This window comes from Anser brachyrhynchus (assembly GCF_964034855.1).
Source record: "Anser brachyrhynchus genome assembly, chromosome: 1".
NCBI classification, from domain to species: Eukaryota; Metazoa; Chordata; class Aves; order Anseriformes; family Anatidae; genus Anser; species Anser brachyrhynchus.
Window position 1 is genome coordinate 43,261,115 of NC_137694.1, and position 17,781 is coordinate 43,278,895.

General features: G+C 37.7%; 1 pseudogene across 1 annotated transcript in view; it reads left to right on the forward strand.

Annotated features, from left to right (window-relative positions):
• The first annotated feature begins 814 nt into the window (after positions 1–814).
• Positions 815–17,781, forward strand: part of LOC308188329 (acyl-CoA synthetase short-chain family member 3, mitochondrial-like) — a 62,894-nt pseudogene continuing 45,927 nt past the window's right edge. The window contains exons 1-5 of the transcript XR_013956121.1: positions 815–949; positions 8,296–8,430; positions 8,697–8,837; positions 10,315–10,395; positions 10,486–10,581. The product of XR_013956121.1 is annotated as an acyl-CoA synthetase short-chain family member 3, mitochondrial-like (transcript). The remainder of the gene's footprint in view (positions 950–8,295; positions 8,431–8,696; positions 8,838–10,314; positions 10,396–10,485; positions 10,582–17,781) is intronic.

Below are 17,781 nucleotides of genomic sequence, written 5' to 3' on the forward strand. Positions count from 1 at the left end.
TACTATTACTTATATGGGATATAGAATTACTCATTAAATATTATTTTTGCTTCCTCTGGCCTTTTTGTCTACATGCTTAAGAGTCTCACAAGCAGCAAATATTAGGATTAGGTTTTTAAATTCTTTGAGATCAGTTGATATTTTCTCCATTAAAATGAGTTTTCAGATTTTAATGTTTTCACAGTGGGAAGTGGAAAAAGGAATTTGCCTTTGGAAGCAGAGCTGTTATCCATACCTACAGTTATTTTCACTGATCTTATCTAGAAATGACTAAATGCCAGTGGTATGGCTATAAATCGTAGCTGTATAGATGTCCAAGCCATGTTGATTTGTGTTGATACTTGACAGCACATTGATAGATAATAGTAGATCTAGAATTAAAAGATATTTTCTTCTGATAATCAATAATGTTTAATGTGAGAGGTCTGTTATGAATGAGTTGCATACATTAGTTTACGTGTGTTTGCATCTTGGTATGCTGATGACTTTGCCTTATAAACAGATTCTTTGTCTTGTGGCTGAAAATAACAGCGGGGATTTATGCATTGTTTATGAAATAGGGAAGTTGTTCTTACCTTCTTATGCAAGCACGCATGCCTGGGGCTCCTGTGTTTCCATTTTCTGAAATCCTCAGGCAGAGGTGTAGAAATATGCATGGTTTGGTTGTGGATGAGCTGTGTATTTAATGCAAACACAACTCAGGTGCATCTGGAGCTCTTGGGTGTTGCTGTCTCATGTTGCAGGAAGTCTGGATGTGTGGTCCCACTGAAGAGAGAAGCGGTGAAGTAATGCCATGCCACTCTGCAGTGCACGCATGGGCTGGGTTCCAGGACTGGATGCTATTGCCCCTTGTTTTCTTGAGTGCGATCATAGAAGAAAGCACCTAAATGCCTGGAAATTACTGAAAGTAACATTGCCATTAGGATTTGAAATATTAAACTGGGATAAAGTAATTCTTTAAATAGAGAAAATGCAAATTTGATAAATAATATAAATGAAAGCAAAACATTTCATAGCTGATCTACCCCGCTGACTGATGCATCCTTGAAAAAGAAGGTCCTTCCCTCCTGTCCTATTTACACAAGAGTGGCATAGGCTGTTCCCATTGCTTGCATTATTTGCTGGGTCACTGCGAACATCTCTTTTTGATTCGGAGGCTTGGAAGTGGTTATTTTCCGTTCTACAGGCAACATCCTCCTGCTGCTCTCAGAAGTTTGTCTCCCCTTTCCTTTCTCCTCAGTCTGAAAGGAACCAAAGGGAAGAGTCTTTCACAAGTCTCAACTTTACTTAAAACCTAACCTATGTGATATAATGAATAAATAAGGAATAACACAGTGTAGGTAAGGTGTGACATACTCATATATGAGTAGATTCACATAGCACTGATAGTGAAAGAAATCAGAATCTCAAAATTTCTATTACTTACTGTGGTATTTTCTAGTGAATGGCAACCTATCAAAGAAAAGTGTTTTACTAGTGTGGATAAGAAGAGTTCCCCTGCAAAACAGAGCAACTCCTTTACTCTGAACTTAGATTTATATGTGAATTTAGCTATCCCAAGAACTTCCCAGAGAATTTAACATTTTAGTCTTATCATTAGTGTAGGACTATGCAAACAAAGCACCAGCTCTTGTTACTTCTGGTTGGACTCTGTAACCCTGCTTGTGGAATTCTCCAGCTTGTGACTTCCTGGGATGTTTCTACTTCTGTCCTGTTTTGTAATAGCTTTTTAGTCTACTCTGTGTCTTCTCAGTCTACAGTTTTTCCTGTTAACCTATTAGCCAGTGTTTTGTACACAGTTACATGCAGTTGTACCTCTTTACTTATACTCACAGAATCACAGAATGCCTGAGGTTGGAAGGGACCTCTGGAGGTCATATCCAACTTTCCTGCTTAAGCAGGCCTCCTAGAGCAGGTTGCCTCTCTAAACTCTGTTTATTTAAAAAAAATTAAATGAGGTTGGCAGGTTTAGATATTATCTGAGTGTCACACAACTGTCAGCCTCTTGAACTCCAGAAACCTCTGACAGGCAAGTTAATTTGTTTGCTCTTGGGGAATTAGTAATTTGATTTTCCTTCAGAAGATGCCATATTCCATGCTGCTACGAGTGCACAGCACTTGTCACAGGCTTCCCAGCTCACTTTCTAAAAGAACTTACTAGGCACCGTCCTGATGTACTAATGAAATAGTACATTATCACAAAAGTAGTATTGACTATACACTCTTGAGGTAATGAATATTTACCTCACAGTGATATGGATGACTGACATTGCTTCTGAGCCTCCAGATTTTTTTGCCAGTTCTTTGCTCCCATACACAGTCTATCTTCAGGCTTTTACATACTAGAAATTTGAAAATGAGAGGAAAAATGTTTTCCTAAATCTAATTGTGCTTCTTTGAATTTGTACCTGCATTTGGCTCAGGGTATAAGACTTCTTGTCGTAAGTTCTGGGAAGTTTACAGCAGTGCACTGGAGAAAATTGGAAAACTTACTTCACGTTGATTTGTGTTTCAAATGTAGGTAGAACAGAAGTTGTGTTATGAAATGCCTTGCTTATGCATATTTTAAAATATTAAAATTGAGAAATGTAAGTGAGCTGGCTAAAAGAATTTATGGTTAGAGTGGCATTTAAAAATTGCAAAACCTTGCTATTGATTTTTGCTATAATATAATAATAATGATAATAATTTGTGTCAATCCACTTTCATTTTATATAAAAATATGTATTACAGTGTTTTAAAAAGTATAAATTGTCTCTTCAGATCCCTAAAGTTTGAATTTTATGAATATCAGTAAATTGAAAGCACTTCTTTTAAAAAGTTGAATTCATTTCCTCTTTCCTGCCACCCCCGTTTGGTGTCTTAACAAAGCAGAACTTAATAGAAGAGCTGAAGCACTTTGCTGGATTTATGAAAAGTAGCTTGAAGGAGACTAATGGCAGGTCCAGTTTTTCCATGTCTTTCTTCCTGCTCCCTGACTTTTTCGACAAGCTGTAAAAATTAATTTTAACTCATAGAAGTTTTTGATTAGGAGAAAAGTAATAGATTAGATTTTGATTAGAAAAAAAAAAACCTTTTAAAATGAAGATTGTTACAATATGAATCATCTAGCATGTTTATTTTTAGACTATTTTGCAATTGCTAACTATTTAATCTCAGTAGAGTTTCTCTGAGGGACAAAAAGAGACAACACTGTAATCATAGTCTTTTAGTCTTTGCTTCATGCATTAAAAGGAAAACAGAGAAAATTTAAGTTATTTACTCAAAGTCACTTAGCAGATCTTTTTAATGGTTAGCTATAGAATTACTGCCTGTAGGCCATGGATTAAATCTTAATTTATGTTGCCTTTTTCTCCTTTAAAAGGCAGAGCTAAATATTTTGTTTTATTTTTTGATCCATCTGATGTATAATGAAAGTGTAAGAAAATAGGAGAGGCACATTATCAATCTAAATTTCAAGCCTTTCCCCAGTTATGCAATACTATAAAACTTTCTTGGTAAGTGAATTGCACACTACTGGATTATCTTCAAGATATGAATATAAGTAGCTGTGATAGAAAGCGTTCTCCTGAACTCAGATATTAATTGAAGCAGTCTCAAAACCCGCCAGTATTTGTATTAGGCTATTGTATGAATTAGGTACTGCAGTACAGGGCCTAATTTTGGAAAGATTAACTTGAAAGAGTTAAAGACATGAAATGGAAATCTGGCTTTGAGGTGTTTTTTTCGGAAGAAAGGTCAAACTTCAAGTTTTGTCAGAAGAGCTAAATAACAGACACTTTCTAGTGACTATGAAAAGCTACATATACTTAAACAGCTTGCCTTAATTTAACATGAATATTAAATAGGACTGGGAATGCTGCAGAGTCCTGCAGCTGATAATTTCTACTCTTGTCAGGTATCGGCAGTGTTATAGACCTTCTATGGTGAATTGTGATGAAGTGATACAGTGTATGAGAAGAGGCATTTCTTCTAATCTTTTATTTCATCTGAATTTGAGAATATGTAGTTTTCAATATCAAAACAGTAGATACTTTTGAAGAACCTTAATTCTATTTTGAGAAATTAACATGACATTTATTTAAGCACTTTATCTTAATAAACTAGGAAAGCTGAGAAGGATGTTTTAAGAACAGTGCTTCTATGTTTATTTAATAAGGTAGTTGCTGTGCCTTTGACAAACAGATATATTTTTTTTTGAATCACAATAATTATATAGCAATTCCAGAGGGCTTTTTAGACTTTAAGCCCTAACCCTGCAAAATAAATATGAGTAATAGAGTTTTTCAGACATGATTTTTGAAAGCTCTTCAGGCTAAAGCAGAATTATGGTTTGCACATGAACAACAGTTCTTTGAAATGCAAAATATAAGAGACACCCAAGTTATTCAAAACTATCTTTTATTATCCTCCATTGAGGTCAGAAATACTGTATTCCTCACTTATTTACAGTTGACACAGTCAGGGATTTTAATACGGCATCCTTGAAAAAATGAGTTAATATTTTGTAATATTTTATTCTGAATAAGACATAGTTCCTGTGCACAGATGTGGCTATAAATGGTTACACCTACTTCTCATTATAATGAGCACATACAGGACCATGGAGAGTGATCAGAAGCAGCCAGCATGGGTTTATGAAGGGCAGGTCCTGCCTGACTAACTTGGTCTCCTTCTAAGATACGGTGACCTGCTTAGTAGATGCGGGAAAGGCTATGGATGTTGTTTACCTTGATTTTAGTGAGGTGAGGCATTTGACACCATTTTTCATAGTATTCTCCCAGAGAAATGCAGCTCAGGTGTACAGTTTGCTGGGTGAAGAATTGTCTGGAGAGTCATAGTGAATGGAGTTCTGTCCAGATGGTGGCTGGTCACCAGTGGAGTTCCCCAGGGCTCAGTATTGGGGCCAGTTTTGTTTAACATTTTTATCAATGTGGATGAGGAATTGAATGCACCCTCAGTAAGTTTGTAGATGACATCACGTTAGGCAGGAGTGTTGATCTGCTTGAGGGTAGGAAGGCTCTGCAGAGGGATCTGGATAGGCTGGACCGATGGGCTGAGTCCAATCACAAGATATCCAACAAGGCTAAGTGCTGGGTCCTGCACTTGGGTCATAACAACCCCATGCAGTGGTATAGGCTGGGGGAAGAGTGGCTAGGAAGTCACCTGGCAGAAAAGGACCTGGGAGTGCTGGTTGATGGCTGGCTGAACATGAGCCACCAGTTAGCCCAGGTGTCCAAGAAGGCCAATAGCATCCTGGCCTGCATCAGAAGTAGTGTGGCCAGCAGGACTGGGGAAGAGATTTTTCCTTTGCATTTGGCACTGGTGCCACTACACCTCAAGTACTGTGTTCAGTTCAGGGCCCCTCACTACAAGAAGGACATTGAAGTGCTGGAGTGTGTGTAGAGAAGAGCAATGAAGCTGGTGAAGGGACTAGAAAACAAGGCTTATGAGGAGCAGCTGAGGGAACTGGGGAGTTTGGAGAGGATACCTCATTGCTCTCTACAACTGCCTGAAAGGAGGTTGCAGTGAGGAGGGTGTCCATCTCTTTTCACAGATGACAAGTGGTAGGATGTGAGGAAAAAGCCTCAAGTGGCATTAGGGGAGGTTTAGATTGGATATTAGGAAGAATTTTTTTATGGAGAGGGTGGTTATGTGTTGCAACGGGCTGCCCAGGGAAGTGGTGGAGTCCCAGTCCCTGAAGGTATTTAAGAGACATGGGGACGTGGCATTAAGGGACATGGTTTAGTGATGGGACTCAGTAGGTCAGGCTGATGGACTTGGTGGTCTTGAAGGTCTTTTCCAGCCTAGATGATTGTATGATTAGGACTGCAGGCTCAGCTGCTAAAACTTAATTGCCTTATAATATTTGCAGTTCTGTCCTGTCTTGAAGCACTATTTATTTTTGTAATATGTTTTTAGAAACGCATTATAGATTAGAAGGCAATATCTTGCTCTTTATTTTTAACTTGTATGGTATGATTCAGGTCTCTTTGTAGAGCAGTGTATAATACCTGATGGAAATAAATGTTCATGGCAGTCTGAAATGGATCATGTAACAACACAGCCAGAGCAGTATCAGCAGGTGCAGCAGAGTTATATAATGGTTGTATGAGCACTGGATTTCTTTAAAATGTGTGTCACTTTTCTTAAGGAGGAGGGAGGTGCAACGAAAGTGCAAGAAGTTTGAAGACAGGCTTGTGATCAGATGTGTGGCTGGGGCAAGAAATGGAAAGAGCTTTGTGTTGAATGGTTGGTTCAGTGCTTGAGTGCAGGATCTCTTTGTAAACGTCTTCATAATGGTACTGACATTTTGTGCTTGCCTGTTTTCAGTTTAGGCTTTCTGCAGCTTTCTGAGTTGGCCCACTAAAAGCATTTGTTGCTTCTTCTAAACCTTGCCTTGCATGCTGCTAGACACTATGAAAGAATTTGTAGAAGGAGCCTTCACAGAAGAATAAAATTGTTGGTCTAGTACTATTGGACCTTGCTTTATCTCACTTCTACTTCTTCATATTTTTTTTTTCTACAGCTCACTATCTCTGGCATTTCTTCTCCAGCAAACCTCAGAACTTCTCTGCTTTTCCATCGTACTAGTTGTATTTCTATGTAATCTATCATGCAGGATTACATGGAGGCATGGAAAAGGTGGAAAACGGGTGTATAAAAGCGATATGGGAGTGGAGGTGCAGGGAAAATAATATCAGTAGACAGAGAGGTAAAACACTAGAAAACAACCAGTGATGAACCTTTGATTTGCACAGAGTGATCCATGATGCTTACAAGCGTCACTTGGGAAATACATCACCTTAGCCAATGTAGTACTGGCTATATTTAGATTTCCTTGCTGCTTACAAAGTAGTTGATGAGCAGAGGGGGCACAATTTACAAATGACTCTAAACCTGGCATTGGCAAGTCGTTCATTGTAACAATTGAATACAAACACGTTAATAACATATTAATTATAACTAATTCCAGGGTAGCCTCACGATGAATTTTCAGTTTAACTGCATTGTATTGTATCATCTTTTTATCAAAATCGCTGCATCCCAAAAGGGAAAGATGACAAATGCTGAAATTTTAAAGCTCATCAGAAACCTTTATTTTGAGTATAAGCTAATTACTAAACTTTCCTGAATGGCAGATTTAGACAGGAAACGTTTTGTTATTATTTGAAATAATCTTAAGAATAGATTGTAAGAAAACAGTCTGTGCTTTCTGTGTAAAGCTTAATGCAACCTTAACTGTGGCATTGTGGTTTGCGCCTACCTAATGAGATTTATGCTAATGCATACATTTACTAAACTAGCTGTATCAGACTGAGGTACACAAGATAAATACACTTCTAAAACTCCAGAAGCAAGGAGATTGAAGGCTCATTCTTCTATAATTAAAATGTGTTCTAACATATAGTTTCTTTGGTGTTTTTTGTTTCCTGAAATACAAGAAATAAAAATACTGATCTTGGGACTTAAATCAAAATTGTTTGTATGCAGTGAAGTGACTTTTTTTGCCTTAGGAAATCTTACATCAGCATCTTACTGAGGTTGATTTAATGAAAAATGTAATGGAAAAGCTGGAAATCTTCTAAATCCACATCTGGAAATAGAAATTATTCAAAAAAAAAAAAAGCCAACAACAAAGCAGAACTACAGAAATTTGATTTTAACAGGATTTGCATCCTGAATCCTGCAGCCATCACTTGAAAGACTCTAGCTTAAATTCCCTCATGTGCTTTATGACTTTAGCTTATTCTTTTCTGGTATTTCTAGTTTCTTGTCATCTCTTGTTTGTTTTCTTTTTCCTCTTTCCCCCTCTTACCCTCCTGTGTCATTTAACTGCACGCTGAGAAAGAGCCACCAAATTACTATAGCTAGTTGGGTTCAGACAAATAATTAGGAAGCAGTCTAACTAGGATAGATGGTTGTTGACATTGCTGTTCAGCTTTTCCTTTAGTGGAGGGCTACATGGAGATGGGGTTTTCTGTCTGATCACTAAATTTTGTGCTATTTACGAGATCTTATTGCTCAAATTTGGTTGAAAATGGTGAAAGTGTGTCAGAGTTATTAGAGTGCTGCAGAACAAACAAAAAACAGATGCATGGACAGCGAGATCACACAAGCTTTGTTTCCTTAGAAAACTGATCTAACCCCTCGTTCTAATTATACGAAGATAGATTTTCTATATTGAGTTCCATTAACCAACTAATTGCATGGAAAACATGTTATTAGGTTACATATACTTTATAAAAATATATTGCAAATGTATATATTAACAGTCTAACTTCTTCATTTTAGCCCAAACTTATTGTAACAGCAAGTTTTGGAGTTGAACCGAAAAGATAAGTGGAATACGTATCACTCCTAGTAGTTGCACTTGCAAGAGTACAGAACAAACCTGAGAAAGTTTTTCTTTACAGGCAACCTAACTTGGTGAGTGTACAGTTGCAGTGCCTTACTGTTAACTTTCAGATATATGTATAGTCCATGTTTCTTCTGTCTTCTACAAGTAAAATTTTTTTATGTATGTGTTCTAGTTTGGTTTTGTATTTTATGGGGAAAACTTAAATGCATAATATTTACATAGTAAATAGAACTAATGCTACTGTACAGAAAATTGAATAGTATGTTTTTTTGACCCATTTACATTTTATTCCATCTGTTTTTCTTTGAACTTTTTTCTGTTTTTCAATGGGCAGGGACATGTTCCTCTTGCCCCGGGTCGTGATCTTGACTGGGAAGAGGAGCTTTCAAAAGCACAATGTTATAAGAGTGTCTCTGTTCCTTCAGACCATCCGCTTTATATTCTGTATACTTCTGGAACAACAGGCTTGCCCAAGGTAAAGGACTATGTGTAGTCTAACTGTCTGTAACCTATTTGCAGTTCCACTTGAGGAAAATATTTAATTAAAATGGTTGAAAATGTTTACCGGAGCTCACTGCTATAAATTATTAGCATTGCTAGATATGCTTTAATCTCATTTATTCATATTTTTCTACTTCAAAGTCCAGGAGAAAATTGTGTTTGTTTATTTAAATAATAGTAATATAAAAATATACTTCATTTAACCCCAAATATTCATACAATAAAAACTTGTGAGGATAGCAGAATGTCTTCCATCCATGAATATCTTCTGTACTTTAACTGTTTGAGATAAGCATAGGATACTCCTTTAATGGCAAGATTAGTTAATATATCACTTCTACGATAGCATTTATAGCTGAATAGTCTTTGCTTACTTGTTATTTACATATTAGCTAATCTTCTCATAGATGAGATGTAATGGATGACATTACAGTTTAAATGGAATTAGGCATCTTCTAAAGGCTTGCATTGCTGAACAGTTCTGAGACTATAAATCCCATGAAGATGAAAGTTAAGATTGAGTAAGACTGAAAATCAACATAGGGCATCCTTTGGAAATGTTTGCTTTCAAGTGTCAAGTAGTCTTAATGATCTGTTTTTAAAAGATCTTATTTTAAAAGCAAACTCTTTGTGTTTGCTTGGTTCTTACAATTCTTTTATGAAGAGTAGTTCAATCTGAACATAGTTTACCAGCAGTGATCTCACTACCACAAATTCAGAGCCAGTATCACACTGATATGACTTAATTCTAAGTGATCATGCAAGTAAAATTGTTAAATTGTGATAACTTCATAACAAAACTTATGTTAATCTCAGAGTGGAGACTAAGTTAGAGACTGAGACTAACAAAGGCAAACAGCTTTATAAAATTCACAAAGCATTAGTTAACCATTCTCTGTTGTGGCAATCTCCATTTTAATGAGCTAATGTGTCTCAATGGTCCCAGGTTCTTGGACAAGGTCTGAAATAATGCATGCAGAAAGAGAGAGTAATTCACCCCAGTTATTTTAGGTGTTGGCTATTCCACAGTTGCCCCTTTTTCTCTATTGATACCGGGATTCCAGGAGACTAGACAATAAGTGTAAAATATGACTAACTTTTAGATGGATAAAATGAGGTAAAGGTTTGGTCTCTTATATTTGTGGCAGCATATGTTGACTAAATATTTGTATCTGATTTGAATGAGACAACTTCAGTCTTTGTTAGTTGTCTTCAGAAAACTGTTGTCATAGGGCTTGGGTTTTTCTTTTTTTTTCCTTCCCAAAATTACTTCTTCAGTTGGAACATTAGCAGAAGCACATACGTGTAAGAAAGGATCCTTTTATTAAGTGAGGAGTATTGGAATTGGATAACTGTAAGTCTCTTACTGTTAAAAATTCAAAATTTCATTGAAGATAGGCATATTATTGCATCCTTTAAATGATCTTAAACATTCAAATTTTCTTATTTAGGATTTTATCAGACCAACAGGTGGCTATGCAGTAATGCTGAACTGGACAATCTCAGCTGTATATGGACTCAAACCTGGTGAGGTAATTCTGTATAAATGTCATGTAATTTTTTTGGAACTTGTCTTAAAAAAAAACACACAACAATATTCTTATTTTTTTATTTCATTTTAGGTGTGGTGGGCAGCTTCTGATTTAGGCTGGGTAGTTGGCCATTCCTACATTTGCTATGGGCCTCTCCTTCATGGGAATCCTTCAGTTTTGTATGAGGTAAATGCATACTATCAATTCTGACATTTCTGCAATAAATACAATGTGGAATTAAGGCATTGCTTTTTCTTTCAAATTTTTCTTCTCAGGTTGTTTCAAAGTAAAAATATTTAATTGAGTTCATCAAACTTCCATTACTGGCTCATAGTACAAATCTAGTTTGTGAGCCACTTCAAATGACTTCATGGGCAGCCTAAGTAGCACACAGAGTTGTTTGCCCTCCTGTCTGATGACTGCAGTGAAGAGTAAAAGCTGAGTATGACAGATTCCAAAGCTGATTCTTGGATTAGCATCAAGGCAGAAGATGGTGCCTGAGCTGGAACTACAGCAGAGAGTCTGGGCTGTAAACTAGCATTTTCTGGCCTAGTTGTCACTACTGTTATTTTTGTAAGAGAGGAGACTGTGCCTCCATAGCTGTGTGAAAGAGTATAGTAAAGGCATGTCCTGCTCTCCGTTGATGTGTTCCTGAAAGTACAGTGGTTAGTTGTACAAAGGGAGAACAAAAGATAAATATAATAGGAATGTAATAAGGAATTAATGTAATAGGATGCATGCAGAGACTTGCACACAATTTAAATACAGATGCCTGCCTGAGTAAATGCATGTATTCCTTTCCTTACATGTGTATTCAGTGAGGAATTGTGTTTAGGAGCTTTCTGGTCCAGTCAGGGCACTGGTCCCAGAGCTGTGGAAAGGCAATGCAAGTCTGCTTGTGAGAGCTATAATGTCTTGAGATGACTCCCCAGGGGCAGTGGGCTGTGAAGCAAGATCTGTGGGGCAAGAAGCTCCATCAGAGACCACCAGCCCCTACCCTCCTCTGCCTGTGTGCCAGGCACGGTCCTGGCAACTCCATAAGCCATGCATGTGGCATGCCTTGATAGCACAGCCCCTGCAGGTTTCTGCACAAAATTCCACTGCACTGTCTCTTCCTCTCCACAAATGTAGTATACAAGGGACCTACCTAGTGGTTGTAGTGGTACTGGTCCTTGTGGCCATGTTTCAGATCCTGTTCCTATCTTGCGGTTAGCTGGTTGTACAACAGATGCCATTCAGGATGATTTCATTTCTTTGAAATGGAATGGGTAAGGTAGTGTTTTTTGAGAGTGTATTATTTATTTCTCCGCCCCAAGTCACACTAGGAAAGTTCATAAAGGGAAGGGCATTGAGAGCTGGGGTATGGCATAGCTGGAGTTGCCAGGTTTACCCAAAACAAATGGATTGAATACAGCAAGGGTGTATGTGGAACACCAATGTGGAGGATGGGAAAACTGAGGACAGCAAGAAGTACTGGGAATCAGTTCCTTCTTAATCTTTGCATAGCTTTTGGGAGAATAAATATTTAGATATCCAGTGGTAATACCCCCATTTGACTGCATACACACCTGAGTGCTCAGTGGGTAGAGAACTCCTTAGCAGAACAGAGTCCTGACACAAATGCATTGCTGGATGCCCCATGTATGACAAAGAGCAGAGAAATGAGCATACAGGTATTCCAGAAGCTGTCTTCAGAATTTCAGTCTGAAGGACTGGTGGTGGACTAGTGGTGTCCTCAGAGATGGTTCAGGCACACAGTTGATACCTTGAATTTGGAAGGTATACGAAACATTTGCAGAGTGTCTGTCCCACATAGCCCAGTGTCTTTCAGATGAACAAATATAGATTGTAGTTCCACTACGCATTCAGTAAAAGCACAATTAAATTAGACATGTGCTGTGTCATTGTCCAGGTGTACCTTATGGCTTGGGGCACAAGGGTATGCAGCATCTTCTCCTGGTGCTCACTGGCACTGAGGAAACCATGAATGATTCTGCCCCTTTTTGGCAAGAAAGCAGTGGCATATGCTTTGGTTCTGTGACCAGAGTTAGTGAAAATAGGGGATACAGAAACTTTCTGGCAGTGCCTACTGGTGATGTGTGACATGCTGGTGACATGCTACTGTCATCTGCAAGAGACAGATGAAAGGGACAGCTTGACACTTCCTAGAACTTTCATCCAACGGAGCAAAGATCTGTAGGATAGCTCTCCATCAGAATGTTTTGAACTGCATTTTTGGTCCAGTGAGCAAGGCTAAATCTAGTCTAAAATAACCTAATAATATACTAATCTGCTCTAATTCACCTCACTATCTGCTATGTGAATCATGTCTGTGACACCATATGTGCTCACATTCATGTTTTGTGTTACTATTTCACATGATACTAAGTTTATATTTGACAGTGTGTGTAGTAAGAAGAAGATTGGTAATCTCTCAAAGAACAGCAGATTGTGCCCATCTGACACCTGTATATGTTGCTTTGTGCTTTTGCTTATCATTTTTGTAATGGAAAAATGTGAAAAAATAAGCAAAATGCAATGTTTAAACGCATAGAAAACTTTGAGGTCTTAAAAATGAGGTATGGAATTTGGTCTCGTCTTCATGGTTTTACTGATTTCTTCTCTTCACTGAAAGACTCCAGGTAAAGTGTTAAGCTGTTATATGAAACAGAAAGTGATCTTTTGTTAGGGTGTTTTTCTTCCACATGTTGTGATCCGTAAGGTCTGAGGCAAATAACTTTGTTTTTTAGCGTCTAGGCCTTGAATTGATTTTTCAATAATCTCTCAGGAAAGCAGGCGTGCAAAATAAGTATTTTGTATTAAATATTCAAGTACACAAAGTGATAACAATAAGTATAAGTTTTGTTTTGTTTTCCTAAACAGCTAAGTCATAGAGAATGTCACATATTTTAATATTCCCAGCCAATGTCTGCAGCAACTGGAGGAAACTTAAACAAATGGTTATTCTTAATTTCAAACCCAGTTTCCCTTCGGGAAAGATGAAGTTTACTGACTTGCTTAATGTGTCAGCATTCAGCATGAAAGCTTGAAGTGAATGCATTATTTTCCTGTGAAGATGACAAACAGTCTGGACACTCCTTTTAGCATTGTAGGGTGACAGAAGAGATGACTGTGAGCAAGCTTTGGCTCTGAAAAATTAACTAAAGTTAAAATTTTGCATACAGATATATTCAGTATCCAGTTTTCACCTGTGTTTTTCTGAGGTGGAGAGATGAAGAAAAACAGTCTGTGTTTTGCACATAATGTCCCACAAGATTCCATTTGTCCTTCTCCTTTTAGGTGGTAATGATCTTTGCTGTTACACCTGTACGCTATGTAATAGCTCTGCAAGGTCTTTGGAAAAAAAGATCTTTGGAAATTCAGTATCTTTAAGCAAAAATCTGTTACTTATTTTGACCTTGTCCTGTTTTCTGGAAATGAAGGCTTAGGAGTATGTGTGACCATCACTGCAGGCTATATTTAATTACTAAGAAGCCATCCCTCAATCTTGAACCTACTTTCCCAGCAACCTAAATGATTTGTATAGGTGATCAGAGTTAATGTTAGGTATGTTAAGAAGCTGAAATACACTCTAGGAAATACTTCTGTTATTTGCTGAACTTCCAGTTGATGACTTTTTTTTTTTGTAGGAAAAGACTAATAAGGTTAACAAATGAGGTTACATTTCTGGTATGTGGTCTCCACACAAGCTAGATATCTGTATTCTTCCTTTGCTTGGATTTACTCATATGGGGTAGATCTTCTGGGCAAATTTAGAAGATAGACAAACGAACAAATTGTAGGGAATGCTAGTAGCACTGGTGCTAGCATTTAATATTGCTCCCTGTAAGAAGGGCATATGGTATTGATTAAAATACCATTTACTGAAGCTAACACTAGGAGGAAAGGGGACAGATACGTCCCTTCTGATGCTGCTCAAATTGTGCAGCATTGTAAAATAAATTAAAAAAAACTCTTCATTTTTGCTGCTGCTAAACAAAAATATGTTCACATGAGAACATGCTGCTTTGCTCTAAAATAAATACAAGGCAACTCTGGTAGCCACTGCCAAGAGGGAGCTGTCTACAGACAGGCTCCTCCGTTAGGATTAGCTGGCAAAGTTTGTCCTGCAGCCAAGAGATATGTGCAACACAGCCCAGCCTTTAGGGCCAAATTTTATGTGCAGCACAGCACAGGTCTACATCTCCTCAGGTCAACTGTTAAGTGGATTGCTAACTTTGTGATGTGCAATAGTCTTCCAGTTCAGATCACTTCTGGTTTTGGAGTACATGAAGGAGTAAACCATTGACTGTTTTGACTAAAGATTTTGTAGACTGAATTCTTACTTATATGTGTATGAATTTGAGAAATCTCAGCATATGCTGCTAGGAGCTGGTGCTTGCAATGTCAGTGTGTGTTGGGCATGTGCATTCTCCTATGCTGGTGTGTGTCCATCAAGGTAAACCTAAATGCCACGTAAATATGCCTATATAGATACTAATCTTTTTTCTCGCCCTTGTGTTTGTGTTCTTTACATTTCTAAGTGTATTTAATTATCCAGAGTTTTCAGTTGATCTGTTCATCTGTTCCATCCACTAGTCAAAATGTGTTTTTTTTTTTTAAATTTTCTTTCTAGAAATCTAGTTTCTGAATAATAGAGTCATAGAGTCATAGAATCATTAGGGTTGGAAAAGACCTTCAAGATCATCTGGTCCAACTATCCCCCTACCACCAATAATACCCACTAAATCATGTCCCTAAGCACCACGTCCAACCTTTCCTTGAACACCCCCAGGGTCAGTGACTCAGGCTCCTTTGCTGTTTAATTAAGAAATTTTGGAGGCAGTGAACACATAACATACCTATTTGGAGTGTATTGACACTAAATGTGTGAGCTCAGCTGAAGTTTGGAAAAGAAAGAAATTAAGCACTTTTCTATGTCGATTTTGCGATTTGGACAATTTACCTAATGTTGCCTACCTTCCAAACCCATCTTCATCTTTATTTCATTTCCAGGTGCTCAGTGTAGTTCTGGTATACAATTTTGGGGGCTTCAGTGGCTTAAGGATCTCTACAAATAATTAAACAGAGAATTCCAGTAATAAATGTCTTTCATTAGAAAAAACAAAGAAAATAAAGAAAAAAGAAATAGTTGTTACTCCTTTTCAAGTTTAATTCTTTTATAAAATAGTTCCATTTTCTAGTATGGAAAAAAACAACACACAATGGTTTCCCAGTGGACTGGTGGAATTTTAAGGCTGGGGACCACCACGATTGACTTTTCTGATATTCTGAATAACACAGAGCAAAAACTTCAGCTGGTAGCAGAAGTACACATTCATAGAATCAAATATCATATTAGCTTGAGTATTAAATTATTATACTCTAATTAATGTTTAAGCACATAATAGATGTTAATTGGATTCTTTATTCCAGAGGGATCAACTCATCACCACCGCTCTAGTTAAGTAGAAGAGGAAAGTGGTGTGGGTAAATGACATTTTCCCAGACCTCAGAAAAAGACTTGGATAGTTTTATAGTATCTATTCTTGAGCACTGAGAACATTAAAGTTGTTGCATGCATTTGTCAGAAGAGAATCAATAAAATGAATACTGCAATGAAGATGTTTTCATTCTAGAAGGTATGGAGTAACACAAGAAGAAATGATGAGGAAAGAATGTGTTCCTTCAGTAGACTCTTACATGATTGTCTTACAGAGGAGCTTTATCTCTGTGTGAATGTGTGAGGATCAGGATGGTTACTGTAATTATAAAAGTACCTCTGAATTTAAAATGTGTTGGTTTTGGAAAACATGTAAAAATCATATTTCTTCAACAAGAAATATTAAAGAAGAAGCAGAGTTAGTATCTGGTTGACCTATGTGCCTGGTTTGTGATTTTGCTCTCAGTGAGATCATTATTAAACAGTAATAGTACATTTCCCATCTTTCTGTCTCTAAGATGCCAGCAATGGAGCGTTCAGACAATGTTCATGACATCAGTGACTTCTTTTTGAGGACTAAAAATGGGAAGAAAAGAATTCCGTACACATAGGGAGAAAAATGATGTTTATGAAAGGGAATAGCATATAATTTTTCCTCTTGTCAGAAGACTCCCTCAACAGTGAATATTCATAAATTTGTAGTCAAAGTTTTTCCTGAAGATAGCCTAATGCCAAGTTTTGGTTAGGGAGTATCAGCAATGTTCTTCAGGTAAGAGGAAAGAAGACCTCATCACATTTGTCCACAGGTAAATATAGACTGGACTGACTTCTTAGCCACACTTCTCAGAGTGATTTGTTTATTTTTAAATGACGTCTTGTCATTTGACAACTTGTCGTTTTAATAATTGCTATGGAAACTACATGCTTTCAGTTTTTACTTGCTACCTAACCATTGTCAGGAATGTGAGAACAGTAATGAATTCCTTTGAATACAACAAGTATGTTTTTCTCTGTCCTGGATTGTTTTTCCCTAAGGAATGACAGACTTCAGATATAAATAAGCTACCTGAAGTCTCACAGCCCAGTCTGGGTTGTTTGTGAGGATTGGATCCCAAGCAAAAGGGCAGCAGGAAGAGAAAGTCTAGTTTCTTCTTGTGATCTGAAATGCCAGGAAGAAGGCAGCCTTGTCATTACTGCAATGCTCAGGACGTGGAATTAGAGCTAGGGTAAGGAAGAGGACAATGCCTATGCCTGCCAAGGAGCTGTGCCTTGAGGACTTCATTTGAGTGATCTAGGACAGAGAAGGAGCTGTAGACCCACACAGAGCTGTAGCGAGACATTTCTGTGCTTGGGGAGTCTTCCCCCCAGCTCTCGCAGGGGTCCTTCCAGTCACTGCTCTTGCAACAAGCCTACAGCCTACACAGCAGCAGCAGCAACAGAAGGGTACAGGTTTACAATTACTCTACTTTGCCATATTTCTTAGCTACTTAGGGGCATCCAGCCTTGCTACAGTTCTTGTAAGCCATTATCAGCTTCCAAAGAAAGCACTGTCCCTGGAATTTGCCAGTTCTGCCATTGCCCATATTGGTCATATTTGCAGAATGAATTCAGTAGAATGTGTCATCTCAAGTCTGTAGTGAGGGGTTGGCAGCAGGGCTGGCAGCAGCAGGAGGAACACCTCAGAATATTTTCTTTTGAATCCTGATACCTCTTTGGTGTCAGCAGATTTTAGTGGCATTGAGCTCCATGTATAATGTTCTCTACGCAGAGAGAATTTCCTCATCATGAGTTGAAGTTTATCGTTGATTGAATAGCCCCATGTTGTTAGGAGTCGGGCAGAAAGGGAATTGCTGAGCTGTTACTGATGTGTAGTTGGTTATTTTATTATAGCTTTTCTAACATGTCTTTTTTCTCAAGTAATCCATCCCAATTGCTTCTGACTT